Source organism: Ranitomeya imitator, chromosome 1 (genome assembly GCF_032444005.1).
Source record: "Ranitomeya imitator isolate aRanImi1 chromosome 1, aRanImi1.pri, whole genome shotgun sequence".
Classification (NCBI taxonomy): Eukaryota; Metazoa; Chordata; class Amphibia; order Anura; family Dendrobatidae; genus Ranitomeya; species Ranitomeya imitator.
Genome location: NC_091282.1, coordinates 352,338,792 through 352,363,829, shown reverse-complemented (window position 1 = coordinate 352,363,829; position 25,038 = coordinate 352,338,792). Strand labels below are relative to the sequence as shown.

General features: G+C 41.7%; 1 protein-coding gene across 2 annotated transcripts in view; it reads left to right on the top strand.

Moving 5' to 3' along the window:
• Positions 1-5,939: 5,939 nt before the first annotated feature.
• The window catches only part of ZNF219 (zinc finger protein 219), a 46,392-nt gene continuing 27,293 nt past the window's right edge, over positions 5,940-25,038 (top strand). The window contains exons 1-2 of one of the 2 annotated variants that reach the window (XM_069760332.1): positions 6,419-6,551; positions 8,154-8,274. The gene's annotated coding sequence lies outside the window, so the exon portion shown is untranslated. Of the gene's footprint in view, positions 6,552-8,153; positions 8,275-25,038 lie in introns of both variants that reach the window. The other variant, XM_069760324.1, reaches the window with a different exon arrangement.

The window sequence follows — 25,038 nt, the reverse complement described above, 5'->3', positions numbered from 1 at the left end:
GGGTGCTCCATTCCCTGGACAGTGTGAGAGCCCTGAGCAAGTACGTGTCAAGGACGGCGTCCTTTGAGAGGATGGACACCTCATTTGCGCTTCCAGGCGTTTTTCAGGAAGGGCTTAGCCATGTCTTTGACCATGTTAGTCTGATGGATTCTTTACACATCCAGAAGTCCTTCTGTGTTAGACGTCAGCCTATTTTCACTCCACTCGATCGATCGAGGTTCCTTGGGTTCTATGCACCAGGCGTCAGCAAAGCGCATCTGTCAGCTTTGCGGGTTCATCCAGCCCGCATGCACCCTTGAAGCACCATAATTCCGAGGCCTCCGCAGACGTGAGTCTGGGCAGGCGGACTCTGCAGACCGCGGTGGCGCACTTGTAAGTGACGTTACACAGGGTCTGTTCTGATGTTGTTCCCGCCCAGGGACTGCTTTGGGACATCCCACCGTCTGTGTCCCCCAATGAGGCGAAGGAGAAATAGGGATTTTTGTGCACTCACCGTAAAATCCTTTTCTCCGAGCCATTCATTGGGGGACACAGCTCCCGCCCTGTTATTAGTTTGTACTTGTTTTTTATAATTAACATGCTATTCTCTCATATATAATTTCACATGCTATGCTCATATATATATATATATTTTTTTTTTTTTACATGCTATACTCTCATATAATTTGATATACTATACTCTCAAATGTTATTATTGATCTCCTACTGCTTTTGCACCGAACTGGTTAGCTGAGAGCCAGCAGGAGGGTGCAGGGGAGGAGCTAACTTTTTTTTGTATCACTTAGTGTCAGCCTCCTAGTGGCAACAGCATACACCCTACGGTCTGTGTCCCCCAATGAATGGTTTGGGGAAAAGGATTTTACGGTGAGTACACAAAAATCCCTATTTTCCGCAGACCACTCAGTCCAAGGAAAAAATCAGATGTGATATCAGAATATCATAAGTACAAGTGCTATCCGTGAAAATAGCAGGTAGCACTCGTACGGGAAAATTGGACATGTGAACGAACCCTTACCATTGTGTGCAAAAATTGCTCTGCTAGAAATAAGTAAACAAACTATTGTTCCAACCAGGGCCGGCGCCAGCACCCGGCGTACCCGGGCAAGTACCGGGGCCCTGGCGAGACGAGGGGCCCATTTATGGTGCGCAGCTGCAGCAGGAATACTCACCACCAGAAGTCGGGACCGTCACCATGGATACGCAGAGTGAGTCACTTCCGGGCCGGGCCTGGGACTGAGTTTCACGCAGCTGCAATACTCACCAGTCACCGGCGGCGCCGCCATCACCATGGATACGAGTCACTTCTGGGCCGTTGGTCGCTCTGTCCTGTCACTTCCGGTCACGTGAGAGCTCGTCATCCTAAGAGCTCAGAGAAGAGATCCGGCTGCAGGCGCAGGCAGCGCCAAGCAGAAAGAGGAGCAGGAGGCAGGAGCAGCAGTCAGGTGCATGGACGGTGCACCCGGTCCCAGGCTGTGTCCACAACGGAACGGAAGCAACGGCGAAGTAAAGCAGTGAATGAAGAGTGAGTCTTCCTCCAAGTTCCTGGTCCCAACGCATTGCGGGGGCGGGGGGGTCGGATGCAGCCTGCTGTCAGCCTGGTTGTAGTCCTAGCCTAGACTGTCTGTATATACTAAATGGCTGGCTGAGTTATATACTACGTACATGGGCTGTGTTATATACTACGTCACGGCCCGGGCCTGTGCTATATACTACGTGGGTGGCTGTGTGTTATATACTACGTGGCCTGTCTATGTTATATACTGCGTGGGCTGTGCTATATACTGCGTCTGCGTGCGCTGTGCTATATATTGCGTGGGCTGTGTTATATACTTCGTGGGCTGTGTTATATACTGCGTGGGCTCAGGCTGTGTTATATACTGCGTGGGCTGTGTTATATACTGCGTGGGCTGTGTATATACTGCGTGGGCTGTGTTATATACTGCGTGGGCTGTTATATACTACATGGCTGTGTTATATACTGCGTGGGCTTTGTTATATACTGCGTGGGCTGCGTTATATACTGCGTGGGCTGTGTTATATACTGTGTGGGCTGTGTTATATACTGTGTGGGCTTTGCTATATACTATATGGGCTGTCATATGCTACGTGGGCTGTGCTGTATACTACATGTCAGTGCTGTATACTACATGGCTGTTCTATATACTACATGGCTGTGTTATATACTACGTGGGCCGTGTTATATACTACGTGGGCTGTTATATGCTACGTGGGCTGTGCTATATACTACATGGCTGTTCTATATACTACGTGGGCTGTGTTATATAATATGTGGCTGTGCTATATACTATATGGACTGTTATATGCTACGTGGGCTTTGCTATATACTACGTGGCTGTGTTATATGCTACGTGGGCTGTTATATACTACATGGCTGTGTTTATACGCGATCATGAATCGTGGTATGTGTTAAAGGGGGGCCCACTGAGACTCTTTCGCCCGGGGCCCTCAAAAACCTGGAGCCGTCCCTGGTTCCAACCATCTATCTTTCAATGTTAGTTGGAAAAATGTTTTTATGTAATTGACCCTTTTGAATTGATAAATTAAATACTACTTTAAGGCTATGATCACACGTTGCAGTTTTGCATTTTTCTGCAGGCAAAGCCTGCTATCTTGGTAGTAAAGAAGCTGCTTAAAAAAAGGCATTTTTTGCGGTGTTTTTTTGCTCTATTTTTCATGCTGATACAGTTTAGTGTCTGTTGTTTCTGACTTTTCTGATTCAAAAAATGCAGCAAAAACCTAATACCTGTGTTTATACTGCATTTTTGCTCTATCTCATTGCTTTCTATGTGTGAAAAAACACTGCAGAAACTCTGAAAGAAGTGACATGCTGCAGTTTTCAAAAACTCAGCAGTTTTCCAAATCAGCCAGGAAATCAAATCCAATGTGGTGCTGGAGATTTTTGAAATCTCACAGCTTTTGCTGGTACACAGCTTTTTCTTTGCATAATTTTGCTGGTGCGCTGCTTTTACGTTGCATAAAAAAGCCGCAAGAAAAACAAAAACGCAACTTGTGAACATAGCCTAAGAGGTTGCCCATCTTTTTTTTACTCTAGTGCATGTTCTTGGGGCTAAAAATCATTTTTGCGATTAAATTCATTAAAAATGTTGTACCAGTTGGCTTTTACCAACTCTTTGTTTTGCTGCACAATAAACTTTCATGTGATCTGTGGTCACAAATCAGCTTAGTGGAGCTCAGAACAAGACAGATAAAAGGGTTACAAAATCTCCTGTCAGACTTTTACAATGAGCTCACTGACAGACTCTCAGTTAATTCATTCTGCTGCCAACAATTGACAGTGCAACACTAGAGACTATCAAAGGCAAAGGGTGCAATATTTTTAATGAAATCCACATGCAGATATAAATGTTTTGCCTCACATACATGAATTTAAATAAAAAAAAGAGTCCCCAAATGTGGACAACCTGAAGCACATGAAGTATAGAAGATACAACAGGACCGCTAGCAGTGAGGACAGTTGTTGATATGAGATGTTGCCTACGTTTTTGAGAACTGGCACAAGTACTACGTAGCCTACAACCTAAAAAAAAGTATTAGTGGGGCATGCAGGGTTTCTTAAGAGGGGGGAGATGAAGGAAGGGTAATACTGGTAATTTACATATTAAGAGTAAGGTGACATGATTTGAGAATGAATTTTTAATGAAGGAAATCTGTGGGGAGCAAAACTTCCATTCTAGAGAATTTTTCCATGTAAACTTTCTTTTTGTGCCAAGGTTGCTCTTCTGTATGCCAGCTACTGTCATTTATAATAATATACCTCTGCCATACCGTACTTATCGTGTCGCCATTGGCACACATGCATGTGGGCATGGTTTTTGGCCTTGTGCAGCCTCCGTTATGTGCGACTGCAACCTTTCAGCTCACCAATATAGAAAAACACAATTTTATAGTATGGTTCTAACAGCATTGTTCTGATGAAAACAATCGATAATTCAATCAATTTCAGATTTTTATTGAAAATAGAAAAAAATATGAAAATCTTAAAATAATCAATTGTTTAATATTAGCCAGTATAACCCTATTTGCACCTGGCAGTAGTGGGGATGGTGAGATATGGCGAGTCAGACAGGTGCATGTATGCCAAAATATGTTGATATGTTATACATAGATACATGTATAAAGCCGATATGAATAGAAATAAATCTTTGCTGACCACATGTCCGCTATTGATTTACATGTGCTCTATCCCCTACCTACCGCTGATTAGATTAATACTGAGCTTGTAAATGGCATTTGTGACTCTCAGACTGCAACGATCATAGGCAAAATCAATGTATTTTCTGAGAAAATCCCAGCAGCACATTTACATGTCCACATATATAGAAATATAAGAGATCTGCCCCTAATATTTGAGGTGGGGTCTTCTCTCTGAGCAGGTGGGGTGCTTTCTAATACTGGACTCAGATGTGTCTATGTGCCTGTGTGTAAGGTAATAACAGCCCTTTCTTGCCTCTGTCTCATTCCTCTCTGTTGTCATTCAGACTGTGTCCTCATTATCTGCTGATCAATAAATTGAGTCTTCACCAAGATGTGAGGCACGAAATAAACAGAAACACAGAGAAATGGAGGCGGAGGATACAGGTAATACACAGAATGAAGCGGTGCAGAAAAGAAACATAGCCTAGGTGAGATATAGAAGACGGTGAAGAGGGGTGAGAACAGGAATGGGGCAGAGAGAATATTAGGGGATGCAGAATAACAGACCTCATGGTCAGAGCAGCAGAAGGAAACACAGATATTCTATTATTCCAATGTATTGCACAATACCGGCATTTTAATCCTTTCTATAGTAATAGTCAAGTCACAGTGCTTCAGAGATACATATATAGACCTGTAATTCAGAGGTAGTTGCAGAGTAATCGCAGTCTAACATTGCATGCAGGGTGCTAGCATGTATTGCGCTGGTTTACGGATATGCAGAGTATAGACTGCTGTAGATGGTGGCCTATCATTTGTGCTCTGGACATTAGGGCTAGTGTTTAGTCATCTGATACATGGTTGTGTTGGCCTAATATATAACATTGCTGACGATGCTTTAGTTTAGTAGTACCTGGTAATGTTAGCAGTAGATAAAGCTAACAAATCACTTTTCTCCTTATTTCAGATGGAATCCAAACTTCCCTGAGTTCTTTTTTGGAAGCTGCCATCCTAAGGTAGGAGACTATTGTGTGTAAGGTGGCACTAAGCCATGACCCAGCACACACACAGTCATATCACAGGGGCACACAGAAGCATCCACACATGTTCCAAGGCATCATGCATCATTTGTATTCTCCGGACGTTCGCATTAAATTGTTCTCCGAGACATGTGATGATGCACACACACACAAAAGGACATACAGGCAAAACTGCTCCATGTCCGTCCATCAAAATAACTCCCCTAACGTGGAGGACAAAGAGACAGGGCTGAAAAAAAGTAACTGAGGAGGGCATGTGACGGAGGAGAGATGGAAGAGACAAGCAGATTTGTAGAAATATAGTGCATGTGAGGTAATCTGTCGAGATGGGAACGACTGGAGCAAGAAAGCAGGTGAGAGAAGACCAGGATATAGTTCTTAGTTCATTTTCACGATGCTTATATCTATCTATGTGTGTGATATAGATAGATATATATATATATATATATATATATATATATATATATATATATATATTGAGATATGCATCGTCTATATGTATTAAAAGAAATCTATACACACGCATACATATAGATATATAAACCTACAGTATGTGTGTGAGTGGCTCTATATATATATATATATATATATATATATATATATATATATTCTCACATATGTGAAAGAGACACTGTGAGAATTAGAGTGCCAGACGATGGGGCAAAGAGAGTGCAGGTGCGAGACAGATTGTCAGAGGAGAAGCCTCAAAGCAGATATTTAGGTGTAAAAGGGGAGGGACAGTGTTAGGAGACAGACAGGAAAACTATGTGTAAGAAAGCCAGGGGTAGAGCGAATCAACAGAAAAGTATAGGTAGATGAAAAGCGAGAAGTGAGCAGGCTGAAGAAGAGAGGAAACCGGAGAAAGCAAGCGATGAAGGGAGACATTGAAAGAGACAGTGAGAGAGATTATAAAATGAAAGAGAACAAAAATCAGCCCAGAGAGAGAGAGACAGAGCAGTGTTGACAGACAGAAATTAATCAATAGGCAGACAGGAAGAGAGACAGGAGAGAGAGGCACTGAAAGAGAGACTGTTTAGGAAAAGAGAGGGAAAAGGGGAGAAAGTGAGAGAGAGAGGCAGTCAGTGAGAGGAGAGAGATAGAGGAGGAGAAGGGGGAGGAAGGGGGGCATCCATTTTTGTGGCGGGGATTTGAGCTGCTTTTGTGTAACTCTCCCTGAGAGATCGCATGCTTGATGAAAGGCCCTTAGAAAATGCAAATTGCAGCACGCATGAAAAGCACAAAGAGGCATCTCGCTGTCCCTGCCATGGGTTTAATTCTTCACCAACCACGTAGCGCTGACGTCGGGAGCAGATAATCTCTTCTCTGCCCGGGAGTGTGAGTATAACACACAGACTTTCCTGCTCGGGGAACACGATTTTATCCATTTATTGTCCGGGATTTTTGACTCTCATCCTGCATAAGGGTCTGGGGAGTGCGGACGAAGTAAGGGATGGGAAGGTATATTTATTTCAAGTGGGGGGGTCATTTTGGCTTGCTTTTTTTTCGGAAATGCTAAAAGAAGGGAGAGGAAAAAATGAATTATTGGTTAAAAAAACTTAGCAGGTGCAGAGGGTACTAGAGAGGAGGGGGAGAGGGAGAGAGAAGGAGAGGGAGGGTATAGGCGACAGAGACGGGAGAGAGAAAGAGAGGAAGGGAGGAAAAGAGGAGAGGGAAACGGAGAGAGAGAGAGGGGGCGGAGAAAGGGAGTGAGAGAGAAGGAGAGAAACAGAAAGAGGAATGTGAGATAGTGAGAGACAGGGAGAATACAGAAGGATGCAGAAAGACATCGGACAGACTCCGAAAGAGAGATGGGAGACAAGTGTCAGCAGGCAGAATCTCACGTAGACCGATTCTAAGTGTGCTAAAATCCACGGAAGAAACATTAGCAGAACAACAGGGCAACTTTTTTTCCCTTTAAGTGTGTTTTTCTCTCACTCCTTCTTTGCTGTGCATGGGAAGGTGGGGTAGGAAGAGGGGGAATGTGAGAATAAAGGAGGGAGGGTTAGGGGAATGAGAGGGTCTTTGTACTGTGAAGCAGTGGGGGGGTGAAGAGTGTAAGGGAGGGGGAGCCACAGAATAAGGTGAAAGGGTTTTTGGTGAAAGAAAGAGAGGACAGGGTGCAAGAGGGAGGGGAAGGAATGCTGTCTTAACCCTATGATTACTTGATTGAGGAGTAGATCATTTGATAAGTCCCTTAACCCATCTTTCTGACAAGCAGGCATGCAGTCCCTTGCTTGATATACTTTTGGCTGAGAACGGGTTAAGTGGGGTGCAGCAAAGGGTGGGTTTTCACCCCCGCCCCACATATACATGCCCGCCTGTCTGTCTGGGGCCTGGGCAGGGAGGGGGTAGAATGAGGCCTTGTGATTTTCTGTCTCTCGCTCTCTCTGTCTCTATTACATGGCTGAGTGAGTCTGAGTAATGAATGTGTGATGAAATTACACGGGCGCACACATACACACAGGAATATGCACACGTACATCCAGATATGTGGATATATATATATCTTGTCACTATATACAGAGCTGTCATTCTGCAGAACACGTATGAGATAGCTGTGAAGAACACAGGTACATGTGAAGCTGGCGAGATCTAGAGGAAATATTCTAGGTTTACTTTCTCATGCTGTCTTATGGAGATGCACACTACAGAAAAAATAGGCATGGAGAAAAAGTTAGAAATCCACTGTGGCGACTGCTACTAAAACTCCTAGTAGTAAAAGTTAAGGCTTCTAACCGTAGAATAAAATATAGGGAACCTGCAGTGTTTTATAGGAAATGAAACCAAAGACAGGCAAGTTTATCTTATACCAGGAAAGAAGTGTGTATTTTCTGACATTTTCCAGTTGTTCCTTTCAGATTGTCTGCTTACAGTATACGTAGTAGAGATGGATTGAGAATAATGCTGCATTGTAAAGTGTTGCATACTGTGTTTCAGGAATAACATTATTCACTGTTGTGAGGAGACATGATCCTCCTACTTCATCTGTGCCCCAGAATGTCTAATGGCGACTGCTTGCACAGTTACAAAGGCACTGGGATATGCAGAATACAATCAGGTACAGACACCAGCTCGGAGCGTTAGAAATAGAAATTTCTGTACACAAATGTCAGAATACATGTAAAGGTGGACACAGATATAGACCCCCAATGATAGGATGGATATTATGTGTTTATTCTTGGGGATGATGAGAGCCCTGCATGTGACATAATGTAATACAGGAGGACCTCCTGGTGTGAAAATGCTCCATGTCACATATCATTTCTCCAAAGTATCCTGGAGCTCTGAAAATCATAGAAGAGCCAGCCACCCATCTGGTGCATCTAGGGAATGGCAGGTGAAACTGTGCTAACCACATGGTGCATCCCCGTAGGGAACACATGGTGACCACACAGCTGATATTACTGGCCTTGGTGTTCACTAGAGGAAGGCGGCTACACCTGATGACTTATTACACTAATGGCTCTAGTGGTAGAGATGTTTCATCATATAGGACTGATCTATTCTTCTCAGCCTGGAGCACACTATCACGGCCTCTCCTCCGGCAACCTCATATTCACTTAGGCTAACCAATGTATTTGGTAATTATCAGCAGACTGTAAACACACCAACATGTTAAATCCTCGAGAGAATATGTAATTGCCCAGACCACACAATAAGCATGCCATCTCTATCAATCGTACTGAGACCAACAAATAATGGTGTAGAAAGACTGCTGTGAGTTGTACTAGCACGGGGTCACTCGTATGACTCACCTGAGCTTTATTCTATAGTTTATAGGTGTGTGTGTATGTATATTTATATATACGAATGTGCGTGTATGTATGTGCAATAAATAAAAAAAAAGTAATAAATATCAGCACGCAATTCCTTCAGTGAGTCACGTAGGGTTATTACTAAGATTTAACATTTGATAATGTCTTTGTGACACAGATAGTTTTGTACATAGAAGCATAATAATTGAAGACTGTGCATTTTCTAGAAAACATTGATATCATACAGCAGGGCATAGATGAAGTCATTGTGTCCTAATTTTTAAATCATTAACTTTAAGGCTACATTCACACATCTGTTTCTGTTATTACATTCATCAAAAATGGATTGTTTTTCTCTTTTGTGTGATCCATTTTGCCTCTGTGTTGATTCTGTTTTTTTTCCTCATCCATTTTTAAAAATTAAGCAGTTAAAGGGAACCTGTCACCATGAGAATGCAGTCTAATTTGCAGGCCCCATGTTATAGAGCAGGGGGAGCTGAGTAGATTGATATATAGTTTTGTGAGAAAATATTCAGTATAACTTGTGATTTAATCACTTAAACCTCTGCTGTATCTGAGATTTTCGGTCCAGTGGGTGATCTTGTTAGTGATTGCACAGTTACGCATACAGATGCTTTTCACAAAATTAGAATATCATCAAAAAGTTAATTTCTTTCAGTTCTTCAATACAAAAAGTGAAATTCATATTATAGAGTCATTACAAACAGAGTGATCTATTTCAAGTGTTTATTTCTGTTAATGTTGATGATGATGATGGCTCACAGCCAATGAAAACCCAAAAGTCATTATCTCAGTAAATTAGAATACTTTATAACACCAGCTTTAAAAAATTATCTTAAGATCTAAAATGTTGGCCTACTGAAATGTTTGTTCAGTAAATGCACTCAATACTTGGTCGGGGCTCCTTTTGCATCAATTACTGCATCAATGTGGCGTGGCATGGAGGCGATCAGCCTGTGGCACTGCTGAGGTGTTATGGAAGCCCAGGTTGCTTTGATAGGAGCCTTCAGCTCATCTGCATTGTTGGGTCTGGTGTCTCCCATCTTCCTCTTGACAATATCCCATAGATTATCTATGGGGTCAAGGTTAGGCGAGTTTGCTGGCAAATCAAGCACAGTGATATTGTTGTTTTTAAACCAGGTATTGGTACTTTTGGCAGTGTGGACAGGTGCCAAGTCCTGCTGGAGAATTAAATTTCCATCTCCAAAAAGATTGTCCGCAGAGGGAAGCATGAAGTTCTCTAAAATTTCCTGGTAGACAGCTGCGCTGACTTTGGTCTTGATAAAACACAGTGGACCTACACCAGCAGATGACATGGCTCCCCAAACCATCACTGATTGTGGAAACTTCACACTAGACCTCAAGCAGCTTGGATTGTGTGCCTCTCCACTCTTCCTCCAGACTCTGGGACCTTGATTTCCAAATGAAATGTAAAATTGCCTTTCATATGAAAACAACACCTAGGACCACTTAGCAACAGTCCAGTTTTTTACTCCTTGGCCCAGGTAAGGCGCTTCTGGTGTTGTCTATTAGTCATGAGTGACTTGACACAAGGAATGTGACACTTATAGCCCATGTCCTGGATACATCTGTGTGTGATGACTCTTGAAATGCCTCCAGCAGCAGTCCACTGCTTGTGAATCTCCCCAAAAATATTGAATGACCTTTTCTTAACAGTCCTTTCAAGGTTATCCCGGATGCTTGTGCACCTTTTCTACCACACTTTTTCCTTCCACTCAACTTTCCAATAATATGCTTGGATACAGCACTCTGTGAACAGCCAGCTTCTTTAGCAATGACCTTTTGTGGCTTACCCTCCTTGTGGAGTGTATCATTGACTGACTTCTAGACATCTGTCACATCAGCAGTCTTCCCCATGATTGTGGAGCCTGCTGAAACAGACTAAGAGGCCTTTTTAAATGCGTAGGAAGCCTTTGCGGGTGTGTTTTTTTTAAATTATTCTAATTTACTGAGATATTGACTTTTGGGTTTTCACTGGCTGTAAGCCATAATCATCAACATTAACAGAAATAAACACTTGAAATAGATCACTCTGTTTGTAATGGCTCCATATAATATATGAGATTCACTTTTTGTATTGAAGAACTGAAACAAATTAACTTTTTGATGATATTCTAATTTTGTGAGAAGCACCTGTAGAAAGTTGTCAAACACTGATAGGACAGCCCACTGGACCGAAAATTTCAGAAAGAGCAGAGTATTGAATGATGAAAAACATAGATTATACTGAATCTCACAAAACTATATATCAATCTACTCCACTTTCCCTGGTCTACAAATGGTGGAATTCATTTTGATGGTGACTGGTTCCCTTTAAACAGTCTGAACTTTTTTCCCCATTGACAAGGAGCACTGGATGAGTTACAAATTGATGGAGAATGGATGTTCTTGTTTTTATATTAGTTCTTGGTGGATGCCCTTAGATTTGAATGGCCGATTTTGATCAGCAAAAATGGATGAGTCTAGGACATGCACTGAGTGTAACGGAATGGACATTCGCATTTGCTTATATATAACAGATGTGTGAATTGTTTCATTGAAATCTATGGGTGACACAGATGAGAAAAATAGATGCCTGAATGTAGTCTGCATACTGTCTATATGATTCATTTGTATAATCACACCAGCCCTGCTTAATAAAATCGTATGACTGGGTAGTTAAATAAGTTGTATGTACACGTAGCTTTTTTTGGGCTCTATTTAACATACTGTTAAAGTATGCCTAAGTGCCTAAGATGCATCTGTCACCCATACACTATAATAGTATGTGGAACAGAAAGATCAGCAGATGGCATTATAACCTGTGGATGACGGATGCCACTGTTAGGCATATATCACAGGTATCCATCAACGATAGGCTTGAATTGTATCCGTTTGCCTGTGATAGATTCTTCACTGTGACATCCATCCACAGGCCGCCGTGTTAAGAAATGTATTTGGTTTTCACTAGACTCGAGAGGAGTCTAGTACACCCATCGTGCACTCGTACCACAAACACAAAATGGGTTAAATACATAATTGTGCTTTATTCCTCCAATGCTCAGGTTTGTCCAGCTCAAGTGCTGGTGAGGAGGGATCATTTGTCAAATACATACAGTTACTTAAAAGGAGTTGTCCAATTTAAGAAAAAATAGCCACAAAGCAGGAAATGTTGTAAAAGAAAAAATTCTTATACTCACCTGGTAATTTCCCATTTGCACCAATGATGTCGCTCTGGTGTCCTGCTGGTCTTTGTGAACTGTTGGGCAGTGATGAAATGTCAGCCATGCACATGTGACTGCTGCAGCCAATCGCTAGCCTATTTGGGCACACCTGAATTACGCCTCCCTTACCACTGAAGTCATTGATTGGTTGCAGTGTTCACATGCCCGTGTTGGCACATCAACACTGCAGAAAAAAGATCACATAGACCAGGGGTCCCCAACTCCAGTCCTCAAGGCCCACCAACAGGTCATGTTTTCAGGATTTCCTTTGCATTGCACAGGTGATGCAATTATTACCTGGGCAAGATTAAGGAAATCCTGAAAACATGACATGTTGGTGGGCCTTGAGGACTGGAGTTGGGGACCCCTGACATAGACCACCAGAATGGGGACCGGACCCCCAGCTTTCGAGGAACTGTATATGAACTGCTGAGCTGGGCAGTTCATATACAGTCCCTCCAAAGCTGGGTGTCCGGTTGGGACCTGGTTACTCTCTGCCACTGTTCACACTAGGTAGGTTTTAACATTAGAGAGTGTAGGTACTGTCCCAATTGGGTATAGCTTGTCGCGGTGGAACAGCTTTATGCTTTTTTGATCAAAAACAGTGTTTACTAAATACCCTATGTTATTTAATGCACTTGCTTTATTACTTATTTATTTTCATTAGGGTATATGCACACATTGTCTTTTCTTGGGTTTTGTTTGTTTCCATGACCAGTGTGGACATGCTTTTACATCATGCTTGTTTTCAAGTCGTACTGCGGCTCAGTTTTCTGTTTTTCTCCCATATACAGTCAATGGGGAGGTGAACAGATTTACAGCCATAAAAAGGCACTCCCGATATACATATACACACATACAAAGAAATAGTCATCGTATGCCTGATATAAGATGAAATATTGAATAAATCGGCAAATAATGAACATAGAATTGTGAAAAATCAGACCAATGTCCCACATCACTGCAAGGCTTCCAGTAATAATTCATAGGGTCACTGTATTATTAGCCCTGAAGGTCTGGAGGATAGGTCTGTAGTTCTGCTCAATAAATCAAAGACACAATGCTTCATTATTTCCACTGTTAGCATAGAATAAGGGGAATGAGGTAATGGGCAGAAAGTGAAGACCGTGTGACACATGGTTACAATGAAGGGTGATTCGTGGCACAAATAGTTAGTACACTCTAGTATCTAACTTGAGGCTGGATTTGTTGCAGACCTGTTTGAACAGTAGATATTTTAAAGTGATGTTGGGGGGGGGAAATATGGCGGTATGCAATACAAATACAGGAAAGAGGAGGGTCTTTAGTTTACCTGACTTTGCATAACAGGATGATGGCGCAGGTGAAGCATGCATTTGTGCATGCATTATGTTCCCGTGGGACCTGTCTGCTGTGGGGAATCTAGAACAGCAAAAAACACTAGTTTTTGTTTTGGAAGCCCTGCAGTACATTTCACCCCTTGCATCACAATGGCAAATTATGCTGGCACACCATAGATTTCAAATCTGCAATCTGATCGATTTATGCTGTGGATTTTCTCGGTTATTTCTGTGCTGTATGGCGTTGGAGGGCTTACTTGCGCTTAGCTGATTTTACAAACTCCGCTTCAATTCTGCCATCTGTGAATTTACCCTTAGCCTGTACAGAGGCATCATATGGCACTTCACCTGTAGGAGCAGAGCTCTGTGCATGCAGCGTCCAATGGAACATGGCAAATTTTTGGTTAGCTTTTTGGGAAAACTGACAGAAAAAATGCTTTGTCCACCACTGTATGAAATCAGTATTTATGAAGCCTCAGTAAAGGCCTCATGGACTGCATGACCTTCTACATCCTGTCAGGGCTAAACTCCAGGGCAGAAGACATGTTTGCTCAGTTTAATTTTTGTCAACACATGGCAAGATCCCAACCCAAGATCATGTCCATATAGTTTACTGTATCGAAGCCAATGTGATTTGTAACCATAAATAGAGTACAGGTTTTTATGGACGCATTATTAAAATATTTTATAGTCAAACATTAGATGAAAGTCACCTGAACCCGCCATTTTCTGTGGAGCCAGCCAACCATATGGAGACCTCCCAACTCTCACCAACAAATGCTGAAGGATTGTGGGTTGTATTTTCAGTGGCTGATCCTTTTAGTTTCAGGGAAGAAGAGTCTGGCAGTGTTTTTCTCCTCTCTCCCATTTGAAAACACAAGAATGCTCTGCATAGCCAAGCTCTTATATGTATTGGGAGCTTAAGGGTGGTAGCTGTCTGCCAACCAAACATTTGTCTGACGTCTATCTTGTGTATGGCCAGCTTTAGATATGTGGAGTTCTTACCCCCGTTGTACACAGACACATGTTCTGCTCTTCCCATCACTTTCATGGAGTTGGAACGGACTTGCAAGGTGTATGCCCAACTAGCAATCTTTGAGGTTCCCAGCAGCTGGACTCCCACTGATCTAATTTTTATCACCTACACAGTGTACAGGGAATGCATATTTTCACTGAAATACCCCTTTAAACTAAAAATGTGTCTGTACAGACTAATAAATACCATAAAGATCCTGCTAGAGTTCCTCCTGGTAAGAAATACATCAACAAAATCCAGTGAGAATTCCATGTAGAGTGTTTTTTCTCACATATAAAATGTAACACAAATCAAAATAAAATTCAGTCACCACTTCTTACTCCAAACTACCCAACCCCAGACGTCTCGTTACTATAGCTTGGAATGTATGGACAATGAGAACAAGGGGGGATTTACCTAAAACTGAATTTCCTGTTTTGAATGAAGCCAATTATAAACTCCTTCTTGACCAGGACTCGCTGATACTACTGAAATGATAATTTTTACAGGGGAATAATTGATTTATTGCTGCATTTTACATTTACACATTTACAGCTGTGTCTCAAATTTACTGATGAAAGATCAGTATGACCATAGCAAGCAGGCGATCATTTTAAAATTTGTACATTCATCTTTATTAGAGTATATGTCATCAAAATACAAGCTTAGAAATAAGGAAAATCACACCCAGAAGCGGAGGCAATTAGGTCTGCATATTATACATTGCAGCAGTGAACATTAATAGGGAAACTTAACACTTACTGCAAGAGGGTAACGGACCCACAGAAGAAGCTGCTGTGAAAGGTTCACTAGGGAGATGGGAGAGTAACTACGGTGCCTTGCGAAAGTATTCGGCCCCCTGGAACTTTTCAACCTTTTCCCACATATCATGCTTCAAACATAAAGATACCAAATGTAAATTTTTGGTGAGGAATCAACAACAAGCGGAACTTGGCACTGTATTCTAGTCTGTAAAACATTGCTTATTTCATGGAGGCTTCTTGGTATTTCTAATATTGTTTCCTATGGTTTGCTGCATTTTTATATATCTTGCAGTATTTGGGTCAGTACCTCCTTGCCATACATGTTTTGGTTATGTAGGGTTCCCTTGTACTGTTCACTGATACAATGTATGACATCCATATCCATTGTCCGCCTCTTGTGTATGTGATGCTCCTTTTTTTCCAGCTAATATATCCTAGTCTATTGAATCGATTATTTAGTCTGTAGGTTTGTTTTGGTCGGTTATTTATTTCTTGGCAAATTTCATATCGTTTTGCAATCGTGATTTATTTGTAAATGTTGAATGGACATTCTCTAGTTCCTCTAAGGGTATGTACAATCGCTGTCTTTTTTAGGCAGGTCCACTCCGAAACTCACCTGAAAAAGCGCCCAGAAAATGCTCAGAAGAATGAACATAGGCATTTACACAGCTCTTTACAGTTTTTCACACATTGCCATCACTGTCCCCCAATGGGGCTCACAATCTAGAATCCCTATCAGTATGTCTTTGGAATGTGGGAGGAAACCGGAGTGCCCGGAGGAAACCCACGCAAACACGGAGAGAACATACAAACTCTTTGCAGATGTTGTCCTGGGTGGGATTAGAACCCAGGACCCCAGCGCTGCAAGGCTGCTGTGCTAACCACTGCGCCACCGTGCCGACCCTTAAGATTTAGATTACGGTTTATTTTAGATTTGCACTATCAATAAGGGATGCACAAATCTAGTTTCTTTATGTAATGTCAATAACAACTACGGTAACTGAAAATAATGCTGTGACTCTCCCATGTATAGAGATACCAAAATGTGCACTTTATCCAACGTCTGATGTAGTTGCTGGAAAACAAAGGGCTCGTTGTAATTCTCAGTCTTTGTAGGCATCCATTAGATCATATGCAGCATCTGCACAGGAGTATGGGGCACCCATGTACAATAGTTGTTGGTGTAGGCATCTCAGCAGATAGGACTAGGGTTGATCTGTAATGTACATTCTTGTGTGATACAGATGTGTCAGCACCTGACACCTGAGCAAGTTGCATGTGTGTTACATAAGATTGTTGATGATGGTGTGCAGGGGATGGGAGGCATGTTTAGTTATTTATTTTTTGGGGCTTTTTTTGTGAACACTTTTAATTTATTTTGTCCAAATTTTCTGTACAGTATTTGTACATATTTTTGAAATAGTTTTTCCTTTGATTAGTGATCTAGATGATTCCATTGCATTTCTTAATTTACAGACTATGCATCATAACATTTGAATGCAAGAAACAAACCATGTTGTCCTGCACCCCTCTGTGTTATGTTACAATTAAGGTGCATTTACACTAGCTGGGTATCACAAACCAATGATTCTTGATAATCAGCAAGTCGAAAGAGGCTGTCAATCAAAATACTCGTTCGTAGGGTGAAATGATTTATAAGCTTCATTCAAAATAATTGTTCTTAGCTGTACATTGTCCTGTGTAAACAGGTCAAGTGCTGCTGAGAAGGATGAATGTCAATACACACAGAGCGTTCTATTACTGGTCTTCTGTACATATTGGAAGAGCTGTCAACTTGTCTAACCAGGCTGTTAAATTACCGCATGTCAGCAAACATATAGCCAATCAGTGGTTCTTCTACAGCCACCTTTGGCTAGTGTAAATGAGTCCTTAAAGAAGGGCTGTGGAGTTGGTAAGCCAAACCTCTGACTCAATTTCCCTGACTCCCGACTTCATGACTCCGACTCCACAGCACTGCCTCACTACTGAGCATGTACATAAAGTGCGGCACAGATTCATCTCACCTAAACCTCCGACCCCACAGCACTGGTCACTACTGAGCATGTACATAAAGTACAACACAGATTCAGCTCTCCTAAACCTCCGACTCCACAGCACTGGTCACTACTGAGCATGTACATAAAGTGCAACACAGATTCAGCTCTCCTAAACCTCCAACTCCACAGCACTGCCTCACTACTGAGCATGTATATAAAGTGTGGCACAGATTCATCTCTCCTAAACCTCCGACCCCACAGCACTGGTCACTACTGAGCATGTACATAAAGGGCAACACAGATTCATCTCACCTAAACCTCCGACCCCACAGCACTGGTCACTACTGAGCATGTACATAAAGTGCAACACAGATTAATCTCGCCAATACCTCAGACTCCACAGCACTGCCTCACTACTGAGCATGTACATAAAGTGCAGCACAGATTCATCTCGCCTAAACCTACGACCCCACAGCACTGGTCACTACTGAGCATGTACATAAACTGCAGCATAGATTCATCTCACCTAAACCTCCGACCCCACAGCACTGGTCATTACTGAGCATGTACATATAGTGCAGCACAGATTCATCTCACCTAAACCTCCGACCCCACAGCACTGGTCACTACTGAGCATGTACATATAGTGCAGCACAGATTCATCTCACCTAAACCTCCGACCCCACAGCACTGGTCACTACTGAGCATGTACATAAAGTGCAGCACAGATTCATCTCACCCAAACCTCCGACTCCACAGCACTGGTCACTACTGAGCATGTACATAAAGTGCAGCACAGATTCATCTCACCTAAACCTCCGACTCCACAGCACTGGTCACTACTGAGCATGTACATAAAGTGCAACACAGATTCATCTCACCTAAACCTCCGACCCCACAGCACTGGTCACTACTGAGCATGTACATAAAGTGCAACACAGATTCATCTCACCTAAACCTCCAGCTCCACAGCACTGCCTCACTACTGAGCATGTACATAAAGTGTGGCACAGATTCATCTCGCCTAAACCTACGACCCCACAGCACTGGTCACTCCTGAGCGTGTACATAAACTGCAGCACAGATTCATCTCACCCAAACCTCCGACCCCACAGCACTGGTCACTACTGAGCATGTACATAAAGTGCAGCACAGATTCATCTCGCCTAAACCTACGACCCCACAGCACTGGTCACTACTGAGCATGTACATAAAGTGCAGCACAGATTCATCTCACCTAAACCTCCGACCCCACAGCACTGGTCACTACTGAGCATGTACATAAAGTGCAACACGGATTAATCTCATCTAAAAACCGAGACCCTTAGATCAGGAATAGAACAGAACAGACATTTATAGGATATTTCATAACTTTCTTAAATTCTTATGAAAAAATTTACAGCACATTCTGTATTGAACTGCTGTACCCAATTATATATTTTACCCACTACACAGCCCTACCTTAAATGACACAAGATATATGAATAGACATACGATAGTTTATGTCTCTTAGTTCTTTGCGAATCTTCGAGCACAAGGTGCCTAAATAATATGTACTTGTGTATGCTGAGATGCAAATACTGTATGTACACTAGTCAGTGAGGCCTCGCTTGGTGACTCCAGTGATTTTGAGAATGGGTGCCTTATTTGAATCAAGTGAGGGTCAAGCATGATAACCTTCTCTCCATTTATTGTCTATGGGACTGCCTGAAATAGTGAAGCACTATACTCTGCTAGTCGTGTAGTAAATAAATAGAGTGGAGGTTCGCTTACTTGACCTCCGTGGATTGCTGGCAGTCTCAAGGACTTGGCCCCCCTGCAGTCAGTAAGTTATACCTTGTCCTATATAGAGGGGATAAATCTTGTGAAAGACCCTTTAATACTGGCGGTTTGCACATCACTAGCTTACTTATACCTAGAACCAATGCTGTGACAGTGTGAATCAAGTTGATGTTATCATAAGAATGATTGAATGTTACCTCCTACTCACCATGTGGATCTGTCGTTATATAATCTTGGTTGATTTTTTTGTGTAATGTTTGTTCATTAAACTTTCTTCGCTTTTATGGTAAGTGGGAGCTTCATACAGAGATGAAGCATGAGAATCCTGGGCTTTTTCCTAGGCCACAAAGCAGTATTTGTTAGGCATAATCAAGAGAGCAACAGTAAGGCCACGTTCACACTATCAGTATTTGGTCAGTATATTACATCAGTATGTGTGAGCTAAAACCAGGAAACAACAATCAGAGGAAAGTATAATAGAAACACGCCACCACTTCTGTATTTATCACCCACTCCTGGTTTTGGCTTACAAATATTGAGGTAAAATACTGACTAAATACTGAATGTGTGAACGTGGCCTTACATCGAAATCTGTAATGGAAACATCAGAACATTTGTATTTCAGTGCTATTTCTGGTTTTGGTTTTGGCTTATAATACTGATTCAAAATATTGATCAAAATACTGGTAATGGAAAGTGACACAACAGACATCAACCTTTGATCTGTCATGTATTTCTGGCTGTGTAAGAGCTAAATATAATACATAATAGTGAGAGAGTCTAGTAAAGCATGATTACATTAGTAGTAGTCAGAATTATAAGGCATTGCTCTTACATGTTGGGGTTAGAGGTGGATATTTCTAAATTGCTAGATGATTGATTTGTTAGATCTGCATAAAACCAACTATACAGGAAAAATACCAATCAGAAACCATTTTATATTTTTCCAATAGAGCTTATAAAGTAAAAAAATTATCCGATAGTATTATTATTATTAATGTCTCTAGAGATCCAAGAACATCCTACTACATAACCTCTAATAAGAGGTTAGCAAAAGGAAAAATTGGAGCTCATTAATGTTCTAATATGATCTTCTAATATGTCCATAGATTCATTCTCCAGATGTAGCCCAAAAAGACCCTTGTTTTTTCCCCCAATCCACTGTATTGCAGTTATGTATGCTTTTCAATACAGCTGCATAAAAAAAATAGTTTTCTTCAGTGGGTTTAATGGTAGATTTATGCAGCTGTATAGGCGTAGGGTTGCATTTGTCTAAGGCATTTAATCATAAGAAAAACGGGACGATTTATTAACGTGTGTGCGTCAGAATTCTGGCATAAAACAGCTTAATAAGTCACAAAAGTTTTGCACAATTCAGGAGTTGCGCAAATTTATCGAGACATTTGGGATTTACATGCTAATATGGGCGTAGCTTGGGCGGGCACGACTAATTTATGAAAAGTTACGGCGCATTAGTAATGTAACTTCTCCCATAAATATACTCCAGTCCTTGACTGGAGTACATTTTTGGCATTGGTGCATTCCAGATAACAGACGCTCGTAATTCATTAAGTATTTTATGCCTCTTGGATTGGGTGCATCATACTCAGCGAGCCACTGCCTACTCCAGTTTTAATTAATTGACCTCTAGGTGTTTGATTTCTTTGGTTTTACATATCAAGACATGAAACAAACCATCTGGGCCTTGGAAGGACTTTTTCAATTATGTAATACAACCTAAGATGAACAACACATGACAAAAAACACCTTGTCATTATTTATTTACCCAAAACTAGGCAAAAATGCAGAAACTGTGTGTGAAACATGAAGTACATTCTTGCTGTTTCCATAGGAAGTAGGAGGGTGAATAGCACAAGGCACTGCTAATCAAATGTCGTGGATTGAAGAGGTTGTCTCAACTACTTTTCTTCAGGAGTGGACCGCTCCTGACCCCAGCTTTCCTGCTTTGCAGCGGGCGGTGCACTCGTGCAGATGGACAGTTCGGACCAGTGGCACAGGCCAGTTATTGACCGCTCGTGTCGGCGATTCAGCTGCCTCTGCTGATGGTCACATTGACAGAGCAGTGGCTACCTTCCTGTTCGTGCTTAGGCATATTTTTTGCTTTTCCCAAAGTTCCGGATATCCCCTTTAACCCCTTTACCCCCAAGGGTGGTTTGCACGTCAATGACCAGGCCAATTTTTACAATTCTGACCACTGTCCCTTTATGAGGTTATACCTCTGGAACGCTTCAACGGATCCTGGTGATTCTGACCTTGTTTTCTCGTGACATATTGTACTTCATGATAGTGGTAAAATTTCTTTGATAGTACCTGCGTTTATTTGTAAAAAAAACGGAAATTTGGCGAAAATTTTGAAAATTTCGCAATTTTCAAACTTTGAATTTTTATGCAATTAAATCACAGAGATATGTCACACAAAATACTTAATAAGTAACATTTCCCACATGTCTCCTTTACATCAGCATAATTTTGGAACCAAATTTTTGTTTTGTTAGGGAGTTATAAGGGTTAAAAGTTGACCAGCAATTTCTCATTTTTACAACACCATTTTTTTTTAGGGACCACGTCTCATTTGAAGTCATTTTGAGGGGTCTATATGATAGAAAATGCCCAAGTGTGACACCATTCTAAAAACTGCACCCCTCAAGGTGCTCAAAACCACATTCAAGAAGTTTATTAACCCTTCAGGTGTTTAATAGGAATTTTTGGAATGTTTAAATAAAATTGAACATTTAACTTTTTTACACAAAAAATTTACTTCAGCTCCAATTTGTTTTATTTTACCAAGGGTAACAGGAGAAAATGGACCCCAAAAGTTGTTGTCCAATTTGTCCTGAGTACGCTAATACCCCATATGTGGCAGTAAACCACTGTTTGGGCGCATGGGAGAGCTCGGAAGGGAAGGAGCGCCGTTTGACTTTTCAATGCAAAATTGACAGGAATTGAGATGGGACGCCATGTTGCGTTTGGAGAGCCACTGATGTGCCTAAACATTGAAACCCCCCACAAGTGACACCATTTTGGAAAGTAGACCCCCTAAGGAACTTATCTGGATGTGTGGTGAGCACTTTGACCCACCAAGTGCTTCACAGAAGTTTATAATGCAGAACCGTAAAAATAAAAAATCATATTTTTTCACAAAAATTATATTTTTGCCCCCAATTTTTTATTTTTCCAAGGGTAAGAGAAGAAATTGGACCTCAAAAGTTGTTGTCCAATTTGTCCTGAGTACGCTGATACCCCATATGTGGCAGTAAACCACTGTTTGGGCGCATGGGAGAGCTCGGAAGGGAAGGAGCGCCGTTTGACTTTTCAATGCAAAATTGACAGGAATTGAGATGGGACGCCATGTTGCGTTTGGAGAGCCACTGATGTGCCTAAACATTGAAACCCCCCACAAGTGACACCATTTTGGAAAGTAGACCCCCTAAGGAACTTATCTGGATGTGTGGTGAGCACTTTGACCCACCAAGGGCTTCACAAAAGTTTATAATGCAGAGCCATAAAAATAAAACAAAATTTTTTTCCCACAAAAATTATTTTTTAGCCCCCAGTTTTGTATTTTCCCTAGGGTAACAGGAGAAATTGGACCCCAAAAGTTGTTGTCCAATTTGTCCTGAGTACGCTGATACCCCATATGTGAGGGGGAACCACCGTTTGGGCGCATGGGAGGGCTCGGAAGGGAAGGAACGCCATTTGGAATGCAGACTTAGATGGAATGGTCTGCAGGCGTCACATTGCGTTTGCAGAGCCCCTAATGTACCTAAACAGTAGAAACCCCCCACAAGTGACACCATTTTGGAAAGTAGACCCCCTAAGGATCTCATCTTGATGTGTTGTGAGAGCTTTGAACCCCCAAGTATTTCACTACAGTTTATAACGCAGAGCCGTGCAAATAAAAAATATTTTTTTTCCCACAAAAATTATATTTTAGCCCCCAGTTTTGTATTTTTCCAAGGTTAGCAGGAGAAATTGGACCCTAAATGTTGTTGTCCAATTTGTCCTGAGTACGCTGATACCTGATATGTGGGGGGAACCACCGTTTGGGCGCATGGGAGGGCTCGGAAGGGAAGGAGCATCATTTGGAATGCAGACTTAGATGGATTGGTCTGCAGGCGTCACATTGCGTTTGCAGAGCCCCTAATGTACCTAAACAGTAGAAACCCCCCACAAGTGACCCCATATTGGAAACTAGACCCCTCAATGAACTTATCTAGATGTGTTGTGAGAACTTTGAACCCCCAAGTGTTTCACTACAGTTTATAACGCAGAGCCGTGAAAATAAAAAATCTTTTTGTTTTCCCACAAAAATTATTTTTAGCCCCCAGTTTTGTATTTTCCCAAGGGTAACAGGAGAAATTGGTCCACAAAAGTTGTTGTCCAATTTGTCCTGAGTACGCTGATACCCCATATGTGAGGGTAAACCCCTGTTTGGGCACACGGGAGAGCTCGGAAGGGAAGGAGCACTGTTTTACTTTTTCAACGCAGAATTGGCTGGAATTGAGATCGGACGCCATGTCGTGTTTGGAGAGCCCCTGATGTGCCGAAACAGTGGAAACCCCCCAATTATAACTGAAACCCTAATCTAAACACACCCCTAACCCTAATTCCAACGGTAACCCTAACCACACTTCTAACCCTGACACAACCCTAATCCCAACCCTATTCTCAACTGTAAATGTAATCTAAACACTAACCCTAACTTTAGCCCCAACCCTAACTGTAGCCCCAACCCTAACCCTAGCCCTAATCCTAGCCCTAACCCTAGCCCTAACCCTAGCCCTAACCCTAACCCTAGCCCTAACCCTAACCCTAGCCCTAGCCCTAACCCTAGCCCTAACCCTAATGGGAAAATGGAAATAAATACATTTTTTTTTATTTTTCCCTAACTAAGGGGGTGATGAAGGGGGGTTTGATTTACTTTTGTAGCGAGTTTTTTAGCGGATTTTTATGATTGGCAGCCGTCACACACTGAAAGACGCTTTTTATTGCAAAAAATATTTTTTGCAATACCACATTTTGAGAGCTATAATTTTTCCATATTTTGGTCCACAGAGTCATGTGAGGTCTTGTTTTTTGCGGGACGAGTTGACGTTTTTACTGAAAACATTTTCGGGCACGTGACATTTTTTGATCGCTTTTTATTCCGATTTTTGTGAGGAAGAATGACCAAAAACCAGCTATTCATGAATTTCTATTGGGGGAGGCGTTTATACCGTTCCGCGTTTGGTAAAATTGATAAATCAGTTTCATTCTTCGGGTCAGTACGATTACAGCGATACCTCATTTATATCATTTTTTTATGGTTTGGCGCTTTTATACGATAAAAACTATTTTACAGAAAAAATAATTATTTTTGCATCGCTTTATTCTCAGGACTATAACTTTTTTATTTTTTTGCTGATGATGCTGTATGGCGGCTCGTTTTTTGCGGGACAATATGACGCTTTCAGCGGTACCATGGTTATTTATATCTGTCCTTTTGATCGCGTGTTATTCCACTTTTTGTTCGGCGGTATGATAATAAAGCGTTGTTTTTTGCCTCGTTTTTTTTTTTTTTTTTTTCTTACGGTGTTTACTGAAGGGGTTAACTAGTGGGACAGTTTTATAGGTCGGGTCGTTACGGACGCGGCGATACTAAATATGTGTACTTTTATTGGTTTTTTTTTTTTATTTAGATGAAGAAATGTATTTATGGGAATAATATTTTTTTTTTTTTTTTCATTATTTTGGAATATTTTTTTTTTACACATTTGGAAAAAATTTTTTTTACTTTTTTACTTTGTCCCAGGGGGGGACATCACAGATCAGTGATCTGACAGTTTGCATAGCACTCTGTCAGATCACCGATCTGATAGCAGTGCAGGCTGCTTCACAGTGCCTGCTCTGAGCAGGCTCTGTGAAGCCACCTCCCTCCCTGCAGG